The sequence below is a fragment of the Onychostoma macrolepis genome, chromosome 05, assembly GCF_012432095.1.
Source record: "Onychostoma macrolepis isolate SWU-2019 chromosome 05, ASM1243209v1, whole genome shotgun sequence".
In the NCBI taxonomy this organism is placed as follows: Eukaryota; Metazoa; Chordata; class Actinopteri; order Cypriniformes; family Cyprinidae; genus Onychostoma; species Onychostoma macrolepis.
The window spans coordinates 5,221,858-5,239,320 of NC_081159.1; the positions used below are offsets into that span (position 1 = coordinate 5,221,858).

General features: G+C 38.4%; 1 protein-coding gene across 9 annotated transcripts in view; it reads right to left on the reverse strand.

The window, feature by feature from the left end:
• Nucleotides 1-17,463, reverse strand: part of tenm1 (teneurin transmembrane protein 1) — a 211,156-nt gene that overhangs the window by 153,896 nt on the left and 39,797 nt on the right. The window contains exon 1 of one of the 9 annotated variants that reach the window (XM_058775131.1): nucleotides 920-1,360. The exons of the other annotated variants lie outside the window; for them this stretch is intronic. The gene's annotated coding sequence lies outside the window, so the exon portion shown is untranslated. Of the gene's footprint in view, nucleotides 1-919; nucleotides 1,361-17,463 lie in introns of those variants that run through there. 9 annotated transcript variants of the gene reach the window in all.

Genomic DNA, 17,463 nt, shown 5'->3' on the forward strand with positions numbered 1-17,463 from the left:
AACACTAAATTATTTATTTAGTGTTCAATTATAAGTACTACAGTAGGAAACACACAATCTTGTTTCCCTCGTTCTCTTCTGGTATAATCATAAAAAATAAATCAAAAGCATGGCCACTTAAAGTCTCGACCAACTCTCCCAGTGTTACCAGCGGTTTCTCTCTAAGGCGACCTGAGTGAATAATGCACAGATGTGTCGCAGAACACTCACACACACTGACGGAGAAGCGGAGAAGAACACATGAATAACATGTTATATTCAATAATCTGGTGGGGTGGTCTCTATTCGCTGCTAAAACGGAGAAAATCCCGTGAAATTTAAATATTTACCAGTGCAGGTGACCCGGTCGTGCGCGAAACCGTGGGCATATTTCTCGCTGAAATCTCCTCACACTCAGTCAGACCCGGTCAGCTGTATTCTCGAACATAACTCGTTGAAATATATATCACAATTAAAGAGTAAAAGACCGTAAAGGTCGCATTCAGTCAGTCAAGTTCACAAGCAGCGGGTAATTGGTGTCTTGTGCCCAGTCGATACTGTCAAGAATGATCTGCGCGCGGTGACGGCGGGAAAGCTCGCCTCTAAAAACGAGAAAGTCTCACGTCGGATGGATGGGAACCAAAGCCATTTAACGGCTGCCTGTTAGTGGATGTCTGGGCTGGGAGAGCCTCGGATCAGTTACACAGATGTGCTGCGCAGGAAAAAAACGACCGAGCTTCTTTCTCAGCCGCCTAATAACGGTTTATCCGTTTCTTAACGGTCTCCTTAAAGAAAAACAGATGCGTTTCTTACACAACGGACCGCAGTCATTCGTTTGAGAAACTGAATTCACGCCTGTATTCAGCGTATACGAGCAAACACCCACAAACACACGCAGTTATGGAGAACCGGTTCTGTTTACCGGGGTTCTGCTCCTTACCTTCGTCAACGCTGAGCATGATTCAGTGTAAAATCCCCGGATAGCTCACTTAATCTCTTGTAGATATGTGGAGAAAGGCTCCGGCACCGAATCCTGGCGTTTATCCTTCAGAAAGCAGAGCGCCTCGGTCGGAGACACGGTGGCTCCGGTAAGGCGGCGGGAGCGCGGTGCTCGGTTACCGGGAAACGCGCGAGAGCGGATGCTGAGTGAAACGGGATGCGGCAGCTCATATACACAAGCACACTCGCACGCGGAGGGAACGTCGTATTCTGAACAGTTAGGATTCAAATTCAAGTCTTCACGGATTTTTCACTGTCTGACACGTTCGGCATCACCGGGACGTACCATTCAGCGCTCGTGAGAAAGGGGGTGTGGCGGCAGGAACAGGGAACGGGTGGCGCGTGTCTACCGGCGCGAGCGGCCGACGCTGCGAGCACAATCTCAGTCCGACCAGAACGCGCGCCGAGGAAACATCCACAGTGTGACTGATTTCCTAATAACACCGCTGCTGCTCTGGATAAACACTGCCAATAATCGTTTAGGAATATGTTTTGCGGCCTAGTTAGATAAACATCTACAATAATACACGTGTTATTGGAAAAGTACCTCTAGTTATTTTAAAAACATATTGCAGTTATTGAGAGAGAGAGGTTTGCTTCATGCTTGAGCTGTTAGTATAAGGGCCCTTGCTTTTCTCACAGTGTCAGGGACCACATATCCCCACAAGCATGATATAGTAAAACTCAAAATCGCCTCCAATGTGGGTACCAGCCAATGCACAAGAAAATTATGAATAGACATACAAAATAATTATGTTAATAAAAATGGAGGAAGGTTTGAGGTCAGGTTATGGGACAGAAAATATAATTAGCTTTGTATAAAAACAATATCAATAGGCCTACAACGTCTCCAAACAATGTATGTGTGTGTATTCAATTTCATTCAGTACCTGTACATGAATAATTGGAATTTGATGATATTAGTGTGTGTGTGTGTGTGCGCGCGCACACTGGGAGATCAATATGCTCTAAGACTTAATGGAAACAAATCTGTTGTGTTTGGACATCAATACGTATATCAATGACTCAACGGGAGCATACTGTGATCAGCCAAGGTCAGAGTAAATCATATACATAAACGCATTTTCCAACATGTTGCATCTTTTTCAAGGTTCTAAATGCATCATTACACAAACTCTTTGAAGCCAACAGAAATATCCCTCAAGCCTCATTCACACCACTAATGACAGCCACAAAGTGACCTGAGCTCATTCACGTTCAATAAGAGCAGTATAAAAGCTGATTTGATTTCAAACTGAATAACATAATCCTCAATATCGACAAGATGCTGTTTTATACTGTAACCATTACTAGGGCACCAGGGAACTAGCAATGTAGCAACAAACCAGTATAATGAGTGGTGACAAGGCATTTTGCTGGCGGTGTGAACAGGACTTTAAACTGACATGCATTGTTAAACATTAATGTAGCAGACTAACGGAGCCTGTTTCTGGCCTTTATTTTTGTCACTTGCAGACATGTAAAAAATGTCTACACATTTGCATTTCTGATCAGTCTTTTTTGATAATGTTTAAAAAGGGGATGTTTTTATAATATTCAGCTGCTTAAATCTGTTAAAATGCTGTGTCATTAAAAATGTTTAAAACAGGGGTCTTCCAGCATTTCCTAAAAATGGCCCTGCCTACAGCACACACAAGTGCTTTGGGTACCTGCTGAATCACCACAAATCTTCACACTTCTGCTTCAGATGGTCACATGAAAAGAAAAATGGATGCATTTATCGGTTTGAAAAGTGATGCACTCTGATCTTCTAACAACAAGTCTACAATTCTTTACATGTTATGGTTGATAACCAATAAATGAACAACACTCTTAAAAATAAAGGTGCTTCACGATGCCATAGAAGAACCTTGTTGTCTAAATGGTTCCATAAAGAACATTTAACATCTGAAGAACCTTTCTGTTTGACAAAAGGTTCTTTGTGGCAAAAGAAGGTTCTTCAGATTATAAAGAGATGGTTCTTTAAAGAACCTTTGACTGAATGGTTCTTTGCGGAACCAAAAATTGTTCTTCTATGGCATCGCTGTGAAGAAACTTTTAAGCAACTTTATTTGTAAGAGTGAATATTATATAGTACTTAGAGAAAGAAAGAAAGAAATACTAAATACTGAAACCTAAAATATATACTTTGCATGTAAAAAGTGAATTTATGCCTTAGATAGGATAGATGAATAAATATTCCTTTCTCTTAAAGGTTTCTATCTTTGCTGTAATTATCATTATTCCTTTTAAATCAACAGTTAAAACATTAAAATTTCCTTTGTTAGTCCGAATGAGAGTTCAAACAGCTAATAAACACATAATATTACACAAGTAATCCACATGACTCCAGTCGATCAGTAACATCTTGTTAAGTGAAAAGCTATGTTTGTAAGAAACAAATCCATTATTAAGGCATTTTAGCTCTAAGTTACAACTTCTGGCGAAAACTTCTTCGAGTTCATGTTCCAGAATAATGCTTCCTCCAGTGGAAAAGTCCATCCCCTGTTGTCCTCACATCACAATCCCCAGACATATCTGTTTAGAACCGTTTTGGACTGTTTTCTCTTGTGCTTGATCTGTACTTATTTCTCTCCTGATTCAGACAAGATGACTTTTTCACTGGAAAAAGCTAAATTATGGATAGTGCACTCAAAAAGACTGGTTTAAGGTTAAAAATGTTATTACAAACACACAGTGTGGATTACTTGTGGACTGTCATTCTGATGGCACCCATTTACCGCAGAGGATCCATTGGTGAACAAGTGATGACATACTACATAAGAAACAAACTCATCTACATCTTTGATGGCCTGAGGTTGAGTACATTTTTAGCAAATTTTCATTTTTGGACAAACTATTCCATGAAGTTGGATGATAAAAATAATTCTTAAATAGACAAATCAATAATTTATAAATGACTAAAGTATCACTATTCAGCAGAAGCATCAGCGAACACATTCAGAGAGAGGCAGCGTCTCTTCCGCTTTCCTTTGTTTCCACTAAGCTCCTAAAGTGTGCCATGAATATGAAGAGGGTAATATACATTAAAAGTCACATCAGAGGAAGCAGTGAGATTGGTAGATTGGTCTTTTAATCTGATAACGCCTGTCTATCATTTTTGCATGCCTATACTAAATAGTGTTAACAAAAAATACACTATTAATAAATATGGTTACTTGTGAAAGGTGAAAGGTAAATGCTGTTTCATGCCAAAATGGAATCCATCAAGAGGCATTTTCTGTGATTTTCAAGTTGTTAGCACCTTGTGATGCCTTTTACTTGCCTCTTATTTGTGACTGGATGCCTTTGACCATGTTTGAAGAATTCGGAAGGTAAAATTATGCAGACGAGGACATTTCACAGATAGGGTAGAGTGCGTAAACATGGGTTAAATGCATATAGCAGTAACGCATATGTGTGCCCCTTAAAATGCCTTCTGAAGTAAAAATGTGTATGTGCAAAATGTTTTTTTTTTTTTTCAATGTTTATTGTGTTTTTTCCTATTGTGTATGTATGTGTGTGTATGCTGGCTAAATGGTCTAGGGGGAATAAGTTAACATTAGCATGTAAAAGAGTGAATCTGCGGCACTCTGAACACTTAGATCCATTATTTATGACAGGAAAATAACAGATGATTAGACTTCAGCCTGAAGATTAGAAGGATGTGTGTGTATGTGTGTGTGCTGGCTTGTACTCTGACAACATGTAGTTGGTCTCTTAACTGATTGTATAGATCTCCCAGCATGCACCTGTTCCTCTCTGATCTGCCAGTCGGTTTCTTGGGAGTGTTTATCTGTGTGTGGCTTGAGTGTCCATATAATGAGAAAGACATCCATTTTTGGTTCTGGCCCTGAGTCTCATCTTTGTTAGTATCCCTGCAGCAGTAAACAGCCATAATGATTCAAAGCCATTCTTGACGCAATGTCTACAGATATGTTCAGAGTGGCATATTACTTTTACTACCATATACAAAGTATACAAAACAAATAATAATAATAAAATAAAAATCACCCTATCTATTTTTAAAAGCATATTGTTGATGTTATGGTGAATGATTAATCCACTGTGAATGATTAATGAATTTTTCCCCTTTTGTCCTGATTTTAAATCAAAATGTCCATGTGAAACTAGACTTCTCTCTCTGGATTCCAATCATTTCTTACAAATTCAGATCAGCCTCCATCCAATCAACAATCAATGAACTGAACCAAGTCCCTGCCGTTCATTTTTTTTTTTTCCATTTTCAATAATCTGTTTCACTCGGATAAATGTCACAATACTGTTACTGCTTATATGATATTGCAACTTCCACACAGATAGCGACAGAAACCAAATTAAAACTGCACATCAGGTCCTGTATTCACAGTGCAATGCTCTACATTTGATGCTATGAACAAGTGTTTTTGTGTTACGTTGTCAACATAACATTCAGATTCAAAGTAAATTGGCAGTAAGGTGTTTCTCTGGCAGCTTAGGGTGTACCAAACAGGCACATAGGAGAAGGTTGCCCTGCAACCTTTAAAGTTCACACTTCAAGTGCTCTGCTGTCTGAGTAAGAATGGCATAGTGATGGTCAGTTTCAAATAAAAGTTGCAGTGTATCTATGCACTGGTTCAGCGTGCAACCTAAGCAAACTCTACTTGGATTTAATTTAAAAGATTGTATAGTTTATTTTAATTGCCATTTTAAGGTTATTTAATTAAAATGTAATAATACAAAAATAAACTCTGTAAACTAAAATACAACAATCTGCTCATGAGTGTCTAAATACACTTTGTACACTAAATACACAAAAAGTCTGTGAAGATATTCCTCTATGAGCACTTGGCATCAACCACAAATACTCTATTAATCAAATGCACTTGCTATAAATAAATTCTATTTTTAAAAAAACACTCTTATTTTTCTGCACTTTTACTTCTGCTCTAGATTCTGTTCTCCTTTATACTCCTTGGCATTACAGGACTACAAGAACCTTACAGAACCTTGGCATTGCAGTACTACATGTATTGTTAGCTCTTATAATACCTTGCTTGTGATGTTCCTCATCTGTATGTCACTATGGACAAAAGCATGAGCTAAATGACAATATGAAGAGTTTATTTGCAAAAACCGATAAACGCCACTTTCAAAAATGCCTTGCATTATTCTCCACATATAGCGATCTTAACCCTAAACACGTTTTGTCAAAAAAGCTGGTATTGCAATATGTCAAGGCATCGCGGGTTCACGTTTTACTGCAAAAGCCGACAAGCTCCCTTGTTGTTTCTGAACAGAAGAACAGATAAGTCCATTTTAGCGAATCAGCATGCTGTATTCAGGTCTGGTGACAAGGCTATTTTCACTTTGAAAAGACATGCTAGCTGAGAGGAGTTGTCAAAGCTGACTAAAAGTGATCGAGGATGGATAATTTTGATGAACTTGATGAACCTGTGATATCTTCTTCAGGGCATAAAAGGAAAATAAAAGCTGAAACGTTTTCATGGAGCCTTGCAAAAGCAGCGTGTTACAATGGTGAGGGAAAAGCTCCGTGTTTTGCGTGTAATCACATCCATATAGTTTATGATCACAACAACAACGTTTTGTCAGGCATCTACATTGTCATCTGATGAGATTACAAAGATTAAACGAGTGTTTTTTTTAAACTCTAAAACATGAAACAAACTTTTAATATGTAAAAAAACAAACAAACACACTTTCAATTAACTTTAATTTTGTAAATTACCTGTATTTGTTGAAGTTATTCTTAATTAAAACAACCCAACTGCAATTTGATTGCTATTACTTGGAATGCGCAATAAAAGAAAAACGTGATTTCTGAAAACAATAAAATAAAAATGGAGTTATCGGTTTTTGCAAATGAACTCTTCTACACGTAGGTGTTTAAAATACACAAAACCCTTCTTAATTTAGAGGCATTAGCGGTTCAGTAAGATGTTAATTACATAATTCTGACAGATTCATTGTTCCTTATGTGAAGGATACAACAGTCTGACTCAAATATGCAAATTTAAATAATGGCTCATGAGCATTTATTTGTGAATCAGACTAGTTTTGCTATACTGTTTTATTTAATTTTTTATTTTTTGAATGCAGACTGTGCAGACATAATCAAGACATATTTTCTTGATATTATATCACAGTACACAATCTCATCTAAATTAATTTGGACCACATGTTCACAGTTCAAGTTTTTTTTTTTTTTTTTAAGATTCAAAAGTATCAGGGCACTGTCATTGAAACACTGCCAGATTGTATCCACCTTTTTCCTACACCCCATGACACTTGTGCAAATTATGGAAGTAACTTCTGTTACCCTGTAAGCAATCAGCAAAAGATTCATTCTCTGAATGCAATAATAAGCATTTTCAAAAACTGGGCACAATGAGGTATACTCACCCTTCAACTACTGATTAAAAGGAAATATAAATGTATAAAAGCATTAAAAATTACTTTCAGTTTTTAGTAACGTACTTTCAGTATTAAATACCACTGCAGTAAAAACATTTCTATATTAACATACGATGACTTCAACAAACGCTGTGTGATAATATTTCAGAATGTGATATTTTAAAGTGATTTCTGCCATTTTGACACAGCAAGAATTCACCTGCTGTTGAAACATTTCAGTAAACGCTGCTAATAGGGATTAGAAGTGAAAACGGCAGACAATTAGATTTTAAAGCATCGGTGTGAAAACAATCATGGAAAGAGAGGTGAGGATTTGGGGAGACAAAAACCTGAGAGATTCTCAGTGCATTCCAGTGAATTATTCATGGTTTATATCACAAATTGAATCGGCACATCAAATGCGCAGTATATGTTGTCTTTTTCATATTGTTACAGCGGAATACAAAGTAAAAGATGAGGAAGAAAAGAATGCAGTGGATTGAAAAGAGCTTTTGCCATAGATTTTCTTGTTATACCACATTAAAATACCAAGCATTACATTACTCCTCTGACATCTGAAAATAGAACATGAAGGAAAATTTACAGCTCATTCAGTCAAACGGACAGATAAGGAATATTTGTTGCGCAACTTTATGATCTGAAGTGATTTGTTTCAGTCTTTTTAAGTGGAACTTGCCCAAACCGGAAAAGGTGGATATATTGAATTTTTAAAGGTAAAGGGTGTCATTTTTTTTCAGTGCAAAAAATCCTCAATCCCAGTTGTGTGTGCACTGTGCAGAGTTATACAAAGTTATCCAGATGTCGACCCAATAAAGTGTGTAAATATTGTCTCACTCACAGTGGACGATTATTATTCTGTAGTATGGAACTAAGTGATGACAGCATCTTCGGTTGACCAATCAGTGAAAAGGGGTGTTTCATGTCTGCCCACATATGGAAATCAAATATATTTAATCTGTTTATCCATTTTCTACCCCTGAAATGTTTATAAATAAATAGAGCTGAATCCTTATTTTTCTGCTCTCATTTTTCCAACCCAAAAACAATGTACAAAGCATGAGTGTGTTTATATCTGTAACTGAAGCAGAGCTGATATCTGGGGTCAGATATTGCCACCTGAATCTGAACTCTGTAAGTGCATTAGTGCAGAGGAGTTGATCCGCGGTCAGATATTCCCCCTGAGTATGAACTCTGTAAGTGCATTAGAGCAGCAGAGCTGATCAGGGGTCACATGCTCCCTCTCCACTCACATGTATGCTCTAACATATTTGTAACGCTGGTATGACTCTCCTGTACAAAGATGTTCCACGGACACAGATCATAGATTTAAAGGGCAACACAAACACAGCTGTGCGTTTGTCCTGTGCTGAGACAGACAGTACGGGAGTATAAAAGGGTTATGGGATAGATTCTTGCTGCAGCACTGCATGCAGGTCAAAAACAGATCATCTTCCTCTGAAATCTGGCCTGTCCCTCACCTATGAACTTTATTCGAATAATTGTAAAACGCATACAAAGAAGGCTTAGATGAGCCTCCAGTGAGCAAGTGCAGTGAGAGGAAAGACTCTTTTCCTATTCTGCAGCTTGTTAAGAATGAATGACACCTTGTCTCGCTGACACTGTGCGAGTGTGTGTGTGTGTGAGTGTGTTTGAGTGTGTGTTTGGGTCTGACATCACGCCCCACTACCTCTGAAATGAGGGGCTGCATTTTCTGATCCAATGAAGCTTGTGATTAGAATGAAACTTTATGACAACGAGAATCTCTTTTACCTATCACAGAGCTTTCTCTCTCTCACTCTCTCTCTCTCTCTCTCTCTGTGGGCCTCAATCTCAATAAACGAAACAAAGTTTCAGGCTTGAAGAGAGTGTTTCTCTTTAGTGGTATAAGAATTTAATGGACCCAGGAAGATCATGTTGGCCACATTGTTAAGCACTGCTCAACGACTCAGTGTCAATTATAGATATTTAGAATTAATCTTTGTGTACATGATCTTAGCAATAGGCTTCTGTTTACACAGCTCTCAAGATCTGAGAAGACAGCATGCCAATTCCATTCTAGAAATAGAGATTAATCTTTATATGCTATTTTTTAGGGCTGTCGATTGGAAAAATGTATCAGGACTCTAGAAGAATTAACTACCATCAGAGCAATTCAACCAGTACCAGCTTAATGTTTTGCCAATTTGGAGTCACTTCAGCCCACCTGCTTCTACAGGCAAAAAAGCCTCACCAAATCTCAGTTACTGAGATCAGGAAGCACAGAACGAACAAAGAAACATTCATACAGGACTTCGAATATCTCAATAACAACACTGAACCAATACCAAGAAAAACAGGAAAAGTAATTGAATAACAGATGACCAAACATAGAACTTATAATTATTTTATTTATTTATTAATTACAGAAACTGAAACTCTCCATTGACCAGCATGTTCCTGCCTTGCCTTTTGAGCAGTTTATAATAAATAAATAAATTCACATGCCAGTTCCTCCACACAGGTATATGGCCTACAGGTACATAGCTAAAAGGATAAAGCCAAATTAAACAGTTAATATTGCCCTAAACTGCCTTGTCAAACTCCATTGTTGAAAAAAGCCACAAAACAAATCACACTCGCTTCACTTAAAGCCTGTTTAAGGACATGAGTTTGTTCAGGTCACTCAAGAAGTATTACAGAAATTGAATAATCAATGTAAAAATAAACCACTGCATAATCTTCAATGTATGGATCAAATATACATTATTATTATAACTACCAAAGTGATTCAGTCAAGAGCAGTGAGAGATTTTTCTTTTTCTTTTGCTGTTTGATTAACATTAAATGACAATGACAGCAGCAGATTTATTAAGCTGTAGTCTCTTTAAAGAGGTCATGAACTGCCTGTTTTTTATTTTATATTATTTTGTACTGTTCTCTGAGGTCCACTTATGATGGTATCAAGATTTTTACATCAAAAAACAAGACTATTTTCTGTCCTGTTTTTGACCCCTCATTGGAACGCTCTGTTTGGGTAGGTGTGGTGGATTGTAGACTCAGAAGTAAACGCCCACGGCTATGATAATAGTTGTGTATGTTTGACAGCATACATTCCTCATAAATGGACGCTGCAGTGATTTAGGTCAAAAACGCATAAATACTCAGTACATATCAAATTATCTGTAATAACAGACAAAGCAATAGTGACCACATAATAAGACAGTTAATCGAGATTACTGTCGGTTGAAATATAGCCGGCACAGCATTGTCTTTTAGTTTCAATCTTTCTGAAAATCCTGCATCGAATTGTGTCTTGTTTGTAAACGAATCCGCAGTAAAATGAAGTGAACAAAGGACTGAGTTCTTACTGACGTGGTCTGCAAATTCATTAAAAACATTTGTCCACTCTTTCCTAAATTTGGGATCAGAAGGAAGGCAATGCAAAGGCTTTTGTTATTTACACTACATGCATGAATCTGTGGGCGGGGCTAAACAGGCATCGATGTAGAAGCAGGCGTTGATCTTCTGCGGAGGCGGTGCTTATCCACACTATTACATCATAGAGTGGAACATTCCGCAAGCGTTTACACATCGTTTTGGCAGACTGCCTTCAATATAAGCCTTCAATATAAAATAAAAGCTAATAAGTAGATATGAATATATATTATAATAATGCAAAATACCAAGATACCACATTACCAATTCTAATTAGTTAAATACAGATGTTAAACTACTAGGCTTTGCTAAACAACACAGTAACCTGCATAAATACAGTACGCTTGGTCACTGAAGGGTTTCAAACATGGTTTGTGGAATCTGTGGAAACTGCTCATTTTATATTAATTTAATCCAAGTCTGTAATGTCCTAAAAGATTGGATTGCTACTTTTCTTGAAACAATGAATACATATTGTGTGCATATTAAAGCTCATTTTAGACCGGGAAAAAAGTTAATTCAGTTAATTAAAATAGAGTTCTGAATAATACATTAGCAAGTAGAAAAACTCAGTAACCTCACAATCTATCTCCTCATCTAGCAGTTTATCAGCGAGGACCTTATTCCATTTTTGTTGTAATTCTGTACACATTCAGATTGATAAAAATGACATGACAGACCTAGAGAAAAAGAGTTCGCTGTTGAACAAACATGTAGCATGTGATAACATTGCTCTGATGCGCGTGTATGCTGCGTACGCAAATACTTCCTCATCGCAAACACATCTGCATGTAAAACAGTCCCTATTATGTAGCCAGGAGAGATGTTCAATGCCAGCTCTCAGTGTGTGTGTGTGTGTGTGTGTGTAAGTGTTGATCTAAGCATGATCCCAAGAGAATATCAGGCAGAGAGTGTTTGTTAATCTCAATTCAAAGACATGCTCGTGTTTATGCGGGACCAGAACTCTCAGCTCCAGAAAGGCTCCTCTGCTCCGGAGAGACTTCCTGCATGAGAACCTGCAAACATAAAGATGACTCTCTTTGCTTTGCAATGTTCTACTGATGTGAACAAGGAGCTCTGAGAGAATGTGTACAGTGTGTGTGTGTGTGTGTGTGTATGTGTATGGGTGTGTGTGTGTCTTTTGTAAGAGATAGCATTCCTCAACAATAGCACGGTGCCCTTGAAGGCGCAGGGTTCATTCTTTCAAAAGAACATGAGCCCAGCAGCAGATAAAGACAGACCTCTCTTTCAGCTCTTTCTCTCTCTTTTCCGACTTTCATTTTCCAAAGTCTCTTTCTCTTTCTCCTATGCATTACACTATGTGTGTGAGAGATTGTAAAAAGGGAAGATCAGACTAAACATCAAAGCATTCAGATTACGTTCCTGTTTCCTCACCGGCTGACTAATACACACACAGACACGACACAGCATCCATCAGAAATCAGCTCCCAAATCTCTCAAATGCTCTTTCAGCCTTTCATTTTTAAAAGAACGTCTCTTTTTCTTCTTCCTGTGCATGACTGAGTTAGATTGTAGAGTAAACATCAAAGCATTTAGATTATGTTTGTTTCATCTCTAGCTGTCAAACACACACATATACCAGGGGTGTTTTCACTGTTTTCTCTAAGGAGGCAAAAACAAATCAACTATATGAAAAAATATATATATAGTCCAAAAGTGAAATCAAAAAGTGTGTAAAGAATTCATTTTTAAAATAATATTTTAGTTTTAAAATCTTTAAAAAAAGCGACAATATCAGAAAAAAATTAAGAGGGAGTGTCTCTTGTGCCTCCATGTCGCTGTGATTGGCCGCTTATCCTGTAAATGCAACGATTCGTACTTGTTAATAGCCTGAATGGGTCAAACTGGTGAAAAAGGACAGACTAATTACACCCAGACATCACGTTCGGTCATGTCTGAACTTAAAACGGTGATCTGTAAGCGAGTCGATATTTAACCAGAACTGAGCTCGGTTAAATTAAAGCGTCACCTCCGTGGCTGTGATCAACATGACACCTGCTGTGTTCACAGAGGATTTGATGACTAATGGTCTGAAAAGAAGGTGAATATTAACAATAATGATAGCTAAAAACAGTTAGAAAGTCATAGATTTTTTTCTGCATTTTTAGTAGTTCATTATTAGCCAAGTTTTCCAAACACATACTTTTTATGTTGGGGTGTCAAAAAACACACACACACACACACAAAAAAAAACAAGACGCAGAATAAAATTTTCAAAATGTGCATTCAAACAAAAATATTGGTTGCTTGTTGCTAAGAGTATGGAAAGCTGTTCCTTTAACCTGGTAACTGTACATTTCCATTTATGCTAGATGTTTTTAACTACAAAGTGTACATTTTACAAGGTAATGCATTTCCTGGGGATTCTAATGGTGTTGCTTGCGCCACGCTCCACTGTTTGAACTGGAATGCGTATAAACGTCAAACCTGAATTTGACAAGACTAAAAAAAAGGACTAAAAAAGCCAAAGGCAGAGAGAGGACCATGCCTCCATATGCTACCACAAGCCACTGACATATACACACAGCATCATAAAAGAGTTCCCAAATGCCAAAGACACATGAGTGTTTCAGAGTGACTCCTGTCTCATCCTCGTCTTTCCTACCTCTCACTCTCCAGTATTTCCTTTCATTCCTTTCATTCTTTTCCTGAGGTGTATTTCATTGAATTTCAAACAGCAGCTTGTCACTGCACCATATCAGAGTCAAAGGAACAGGTGCATATGTGTGTATGATTCTAAAATTTCAATTGCTTTTTTCATTTTGTTTGTTTCTCACCCCACTGTGATGCTGTGTTTGAATAGCCGCATGCAGCACATTGCTCAGGTTTGTAGCCTTTAGAGAGCCCCGTGCCTCCGCTCTGCTCTGTATTCCACCGCTGCCGTCCCCTGCTCTCCTCATGCTCCACTGAGAGAGATGGATCATTAAGGTCTGGCCGAGGAAAATCTCATTTATGAGAAGACACGGTTTCTTTGATCTGCGCGTGCATGTGTGAGTGCACGGAGCTCGGCATTCACGGGCAGATACATACGTGTTTATCTTTTCTTTTTTTTTAAAGTCTCACATCATTTACCAGGATTCTTGTAAAAACAACAACTCAAAGTCACCATGTTACCCTGATGTCATGCACATTTAAAGGAATACGTCAATCAAATAGGAAAAACCGCTCATTTTCAGACCCTCATGTCGTTCCATATAACTCATATAACTTACTTTCTTCTGTGGAACATAAAATGAGAGATTTCAAGCATGCTGCACTGCTCTATAGAATGAAAGCACATTTCAATCCTCCAGTCCGCTTACAATACAAGGAGAGCACAGTCTCAGCCTCAGACGCCAAACACCCTCACAAAAGAAGAAAGCCGTCGTGTTTACAACTGTGATGATGAGCGCTTATCAGGATCAACTAAACGCTGGATTTTCAAAAGTATGTGAAATATTTTAACTTCGCGGCATAGAATCTTTAAAATACGTCCCAGAGTTTTACACACCGGTCTGTTATTGTGCCAACATTTCCATGCGATTGGTTGTTTGACATGTCGTCAACCAGCCTCATGGGCGGGCCTTGGCCGATGAAAGCTGCCATGAATTCCAGACCTTCAGCTGTCAGTCTGAAGGTCTGGCTATGTGAGACTAAGGAGAGCGCTACAGCCTTGATATGAAAATCCTGAAGTCTACTTCACAATGGATTCCTCAGAGTTTTTCCAATGGGTTTTTATAATTTTTTTTCAATTAATGAGTAAAACATGTCTGTGGAAAATATTAATTGAGACGTTTTGCTCTATAATGTATTACATTACACACACCCAAAATGAAACTACTCATTTTGAAGCAGCTATGTTTATTTTTAAATATGTAAATATGTACAAATATGTTAATGGTAGGTTTATTTGAACGGTGAGAGACAGAACAACAACAACATAAATTCCAGAAAAACACATTTCAAAAAAGTTATAAATTGATTTGCATTTTAATGAGTGAAATAAGTATTTGACCCCTTCGCAAAGCATGATTAAGTACTTGGTGGGAAAACCCTTGTTGGCAATCACAGAGGTCAGATGTTTCTTGTAGTTGGCCACCGGGTTTGCACACATGTTTGTCCCACTCCTCTTTGCAGATCCTCTCCAAGTCATTAAGGTTTCGAGGCTGACGTTTGGCTACTCGAACCTTCAGCTCCCTCCACAGGTTTTCTATGGGATTAAGGTCTAGAGACTGGCGGCCACTCCAGGACCTTAATGTGCTTCTTCTTGAGCCCCCCCTTTGTTGCCTTGGCCATGTGTTTTGGGTCATTGTCATGCTGGAATACCCATCCACGACCCATTTTCAATGCCCTGGCTGGCTTCAATGCCCTGGCCCTGACGGTACATGGCCCCATCCATCATCCCTTTGATGCGGTGCAGTTGTCCTGTCCCCTTAGCAGAAAAACACCCCCAAAGCATAATGTTTCCACCTCCATGTTTGACGGTGGGGATGGTGTTCTTGGGGTCATATGCATCATTCCTCCTCCAAACACTTTTTGCATCACTTTTGAGTTGAGATGATGCCAAAGAGCTGGATTTTGGTCTCATTTGACCACAACACTTTCACCCAGTTCTCCTCTGAATCATTGGCAAACTTCAGATGGGCTGTAAATGTGCTTTCATGAGCAGGGGGACCTTGCGGGCGCTGCAGGATTTCAGTCCTTCACGGTGTAGTGTGTTACTGATTGTTTTCTTGGTGACTATGGTCCCAGCTGCCTTGAGATCATTGACAAGATCTTCTCGTGTAGTTCTGGGCTGATTTCTCACCGTTCTCATGATCATTGAAACTCCACGAGGTGAGATCTTGCATGGAGCCCCAGACCGAGGGAGATTGATAGTTATTTTGTGTTTCTTCCATTTGCTAATAATCGCACCAACTGTTGTCACCTTCTCACCAAGCTGCTTGACGATGGTCTTGTAGCCCATTCCAGCCTTGTGTAGGTCTACAGTCTTGTCCCTGACATCCTTGGACAGCTCTTCGGTCTTGGTCATGGTGGAGAGTTTGGAATCTGATTGATTGATTGCTTCTGTGGACAGGTGTCTTTTATACAGGTTATACACTCCCTTTAAGAGAGTGCTCCTAATCTCAGCTCGTTACCTGTATAAAAGACACCTGGGAGCCAGAAATCTTGCTGATTGATAGGGGATCAAATACTTATTTCACTCATTAAAATGAAAATCAATTTATAACTTTTTTGAAATGCGTTTTTCTGTATTTGTTTGTTGTTATTCTGTCTCTCACAGTTCAAATAAACCTACCATTAAAATTATAGACTGATAATTTCTTTGTCAGTGGGCAAACGTACAAAATCAGCTGGGGATCAAAAATTTTTTCCCTCACTGTATGTTTGCAATACGTAACTACATAAGAACATTTGGGGTGTAAGTGTGTGCAGTTTACAACGAAATATCCAAGTATCAAGTTATGTTTACCGCAGACTTTATTTCACTCATGAACTGAAAAACTCCATTATAAAACCCCACAGGACAATCTCCAGGGAGCCCATGGCAATGGATTTTGATATTATGGTTGAAGCACTCTGTTTGAAAACCATGTAACATGCCACTATTCTGGAATATGCCCATACACAGATGAGATTTTTTAGTGAAAAACGACTCAAATAAATCTAAACATTCTTTTTATTAACGTAAAGCTAAGAGCTCTCAGTTTCTTCTTTTGTCTTCCATGGAAAAAAAAAAAAGTCATATGGATTTGGAACACCATGAGTGAGTAAATGATGACATTAACTTGCTGTTGATGATCAAAGAGAGTGAAAACCATCCAATGAAGGGAATTGTGATGCTTCTGATGATACTGCATGTTGGTGTCTATGTTGTGTAAGAATGTGATTTAGTGTGTTTGGGACTCTGTACAGCCTGGAAAAATTGTCACACAGGATAAAAATGATTAGCCATTAGTTTGGGGTATGTGTGTGTGTGATTCATAATTATTGAGCTTGGGATAATGGCTGAAAATGCTAAAAGCATATTTTAGACAAGCAGAACGAGAGGCAGAAAAAGAGTTGCAGAGCGAGAGCGCGAGTGAGAGAGAGAGAAATGCCGAGCTCTGGGTTCATTTAAACACAAAATGACAGTAAAAACAAAGGGACCATGAGATCCAATAGTGGCAGAATATTTGGAGAGAGCAGCACACTGTAGATAATGAAGGTCGGCAAGTTTATCTCGGTTTTGTTTTGCTTGAAACTTGGTTTGCCGTAACTTTATAGAGAATGAGGAGGTTTTATGGCATAGAGAAGAGTGACATTACAGTGTCACAATCCTCATGTGTGGAAGACTGCTGCTCCTCATCCGTCTCTCTCTCTCCCCTCTTTCTTTTTCACCTTTCGTGTCAACACAATTTCCTCTCACACAATCCTCCTTCAGGCTTTCCTCTCTCCCAGAGAATGGGCAATCTCTCCTCTTCCCTCTTAATGATTATCTCACAGTAATTTTAAGCTTAATAGTTTTCTGTCAGAATAAAGAAAATTCATGACTTTTAACCATAACAAGATACATGTTCTGTCATGATTATTCATAAACCAACCCATTCCATTTTTCATTTGCATTTCAGATTGGCTCTGAGGTTCAGGGATACATCAGAGGCAATTTTTACAGCC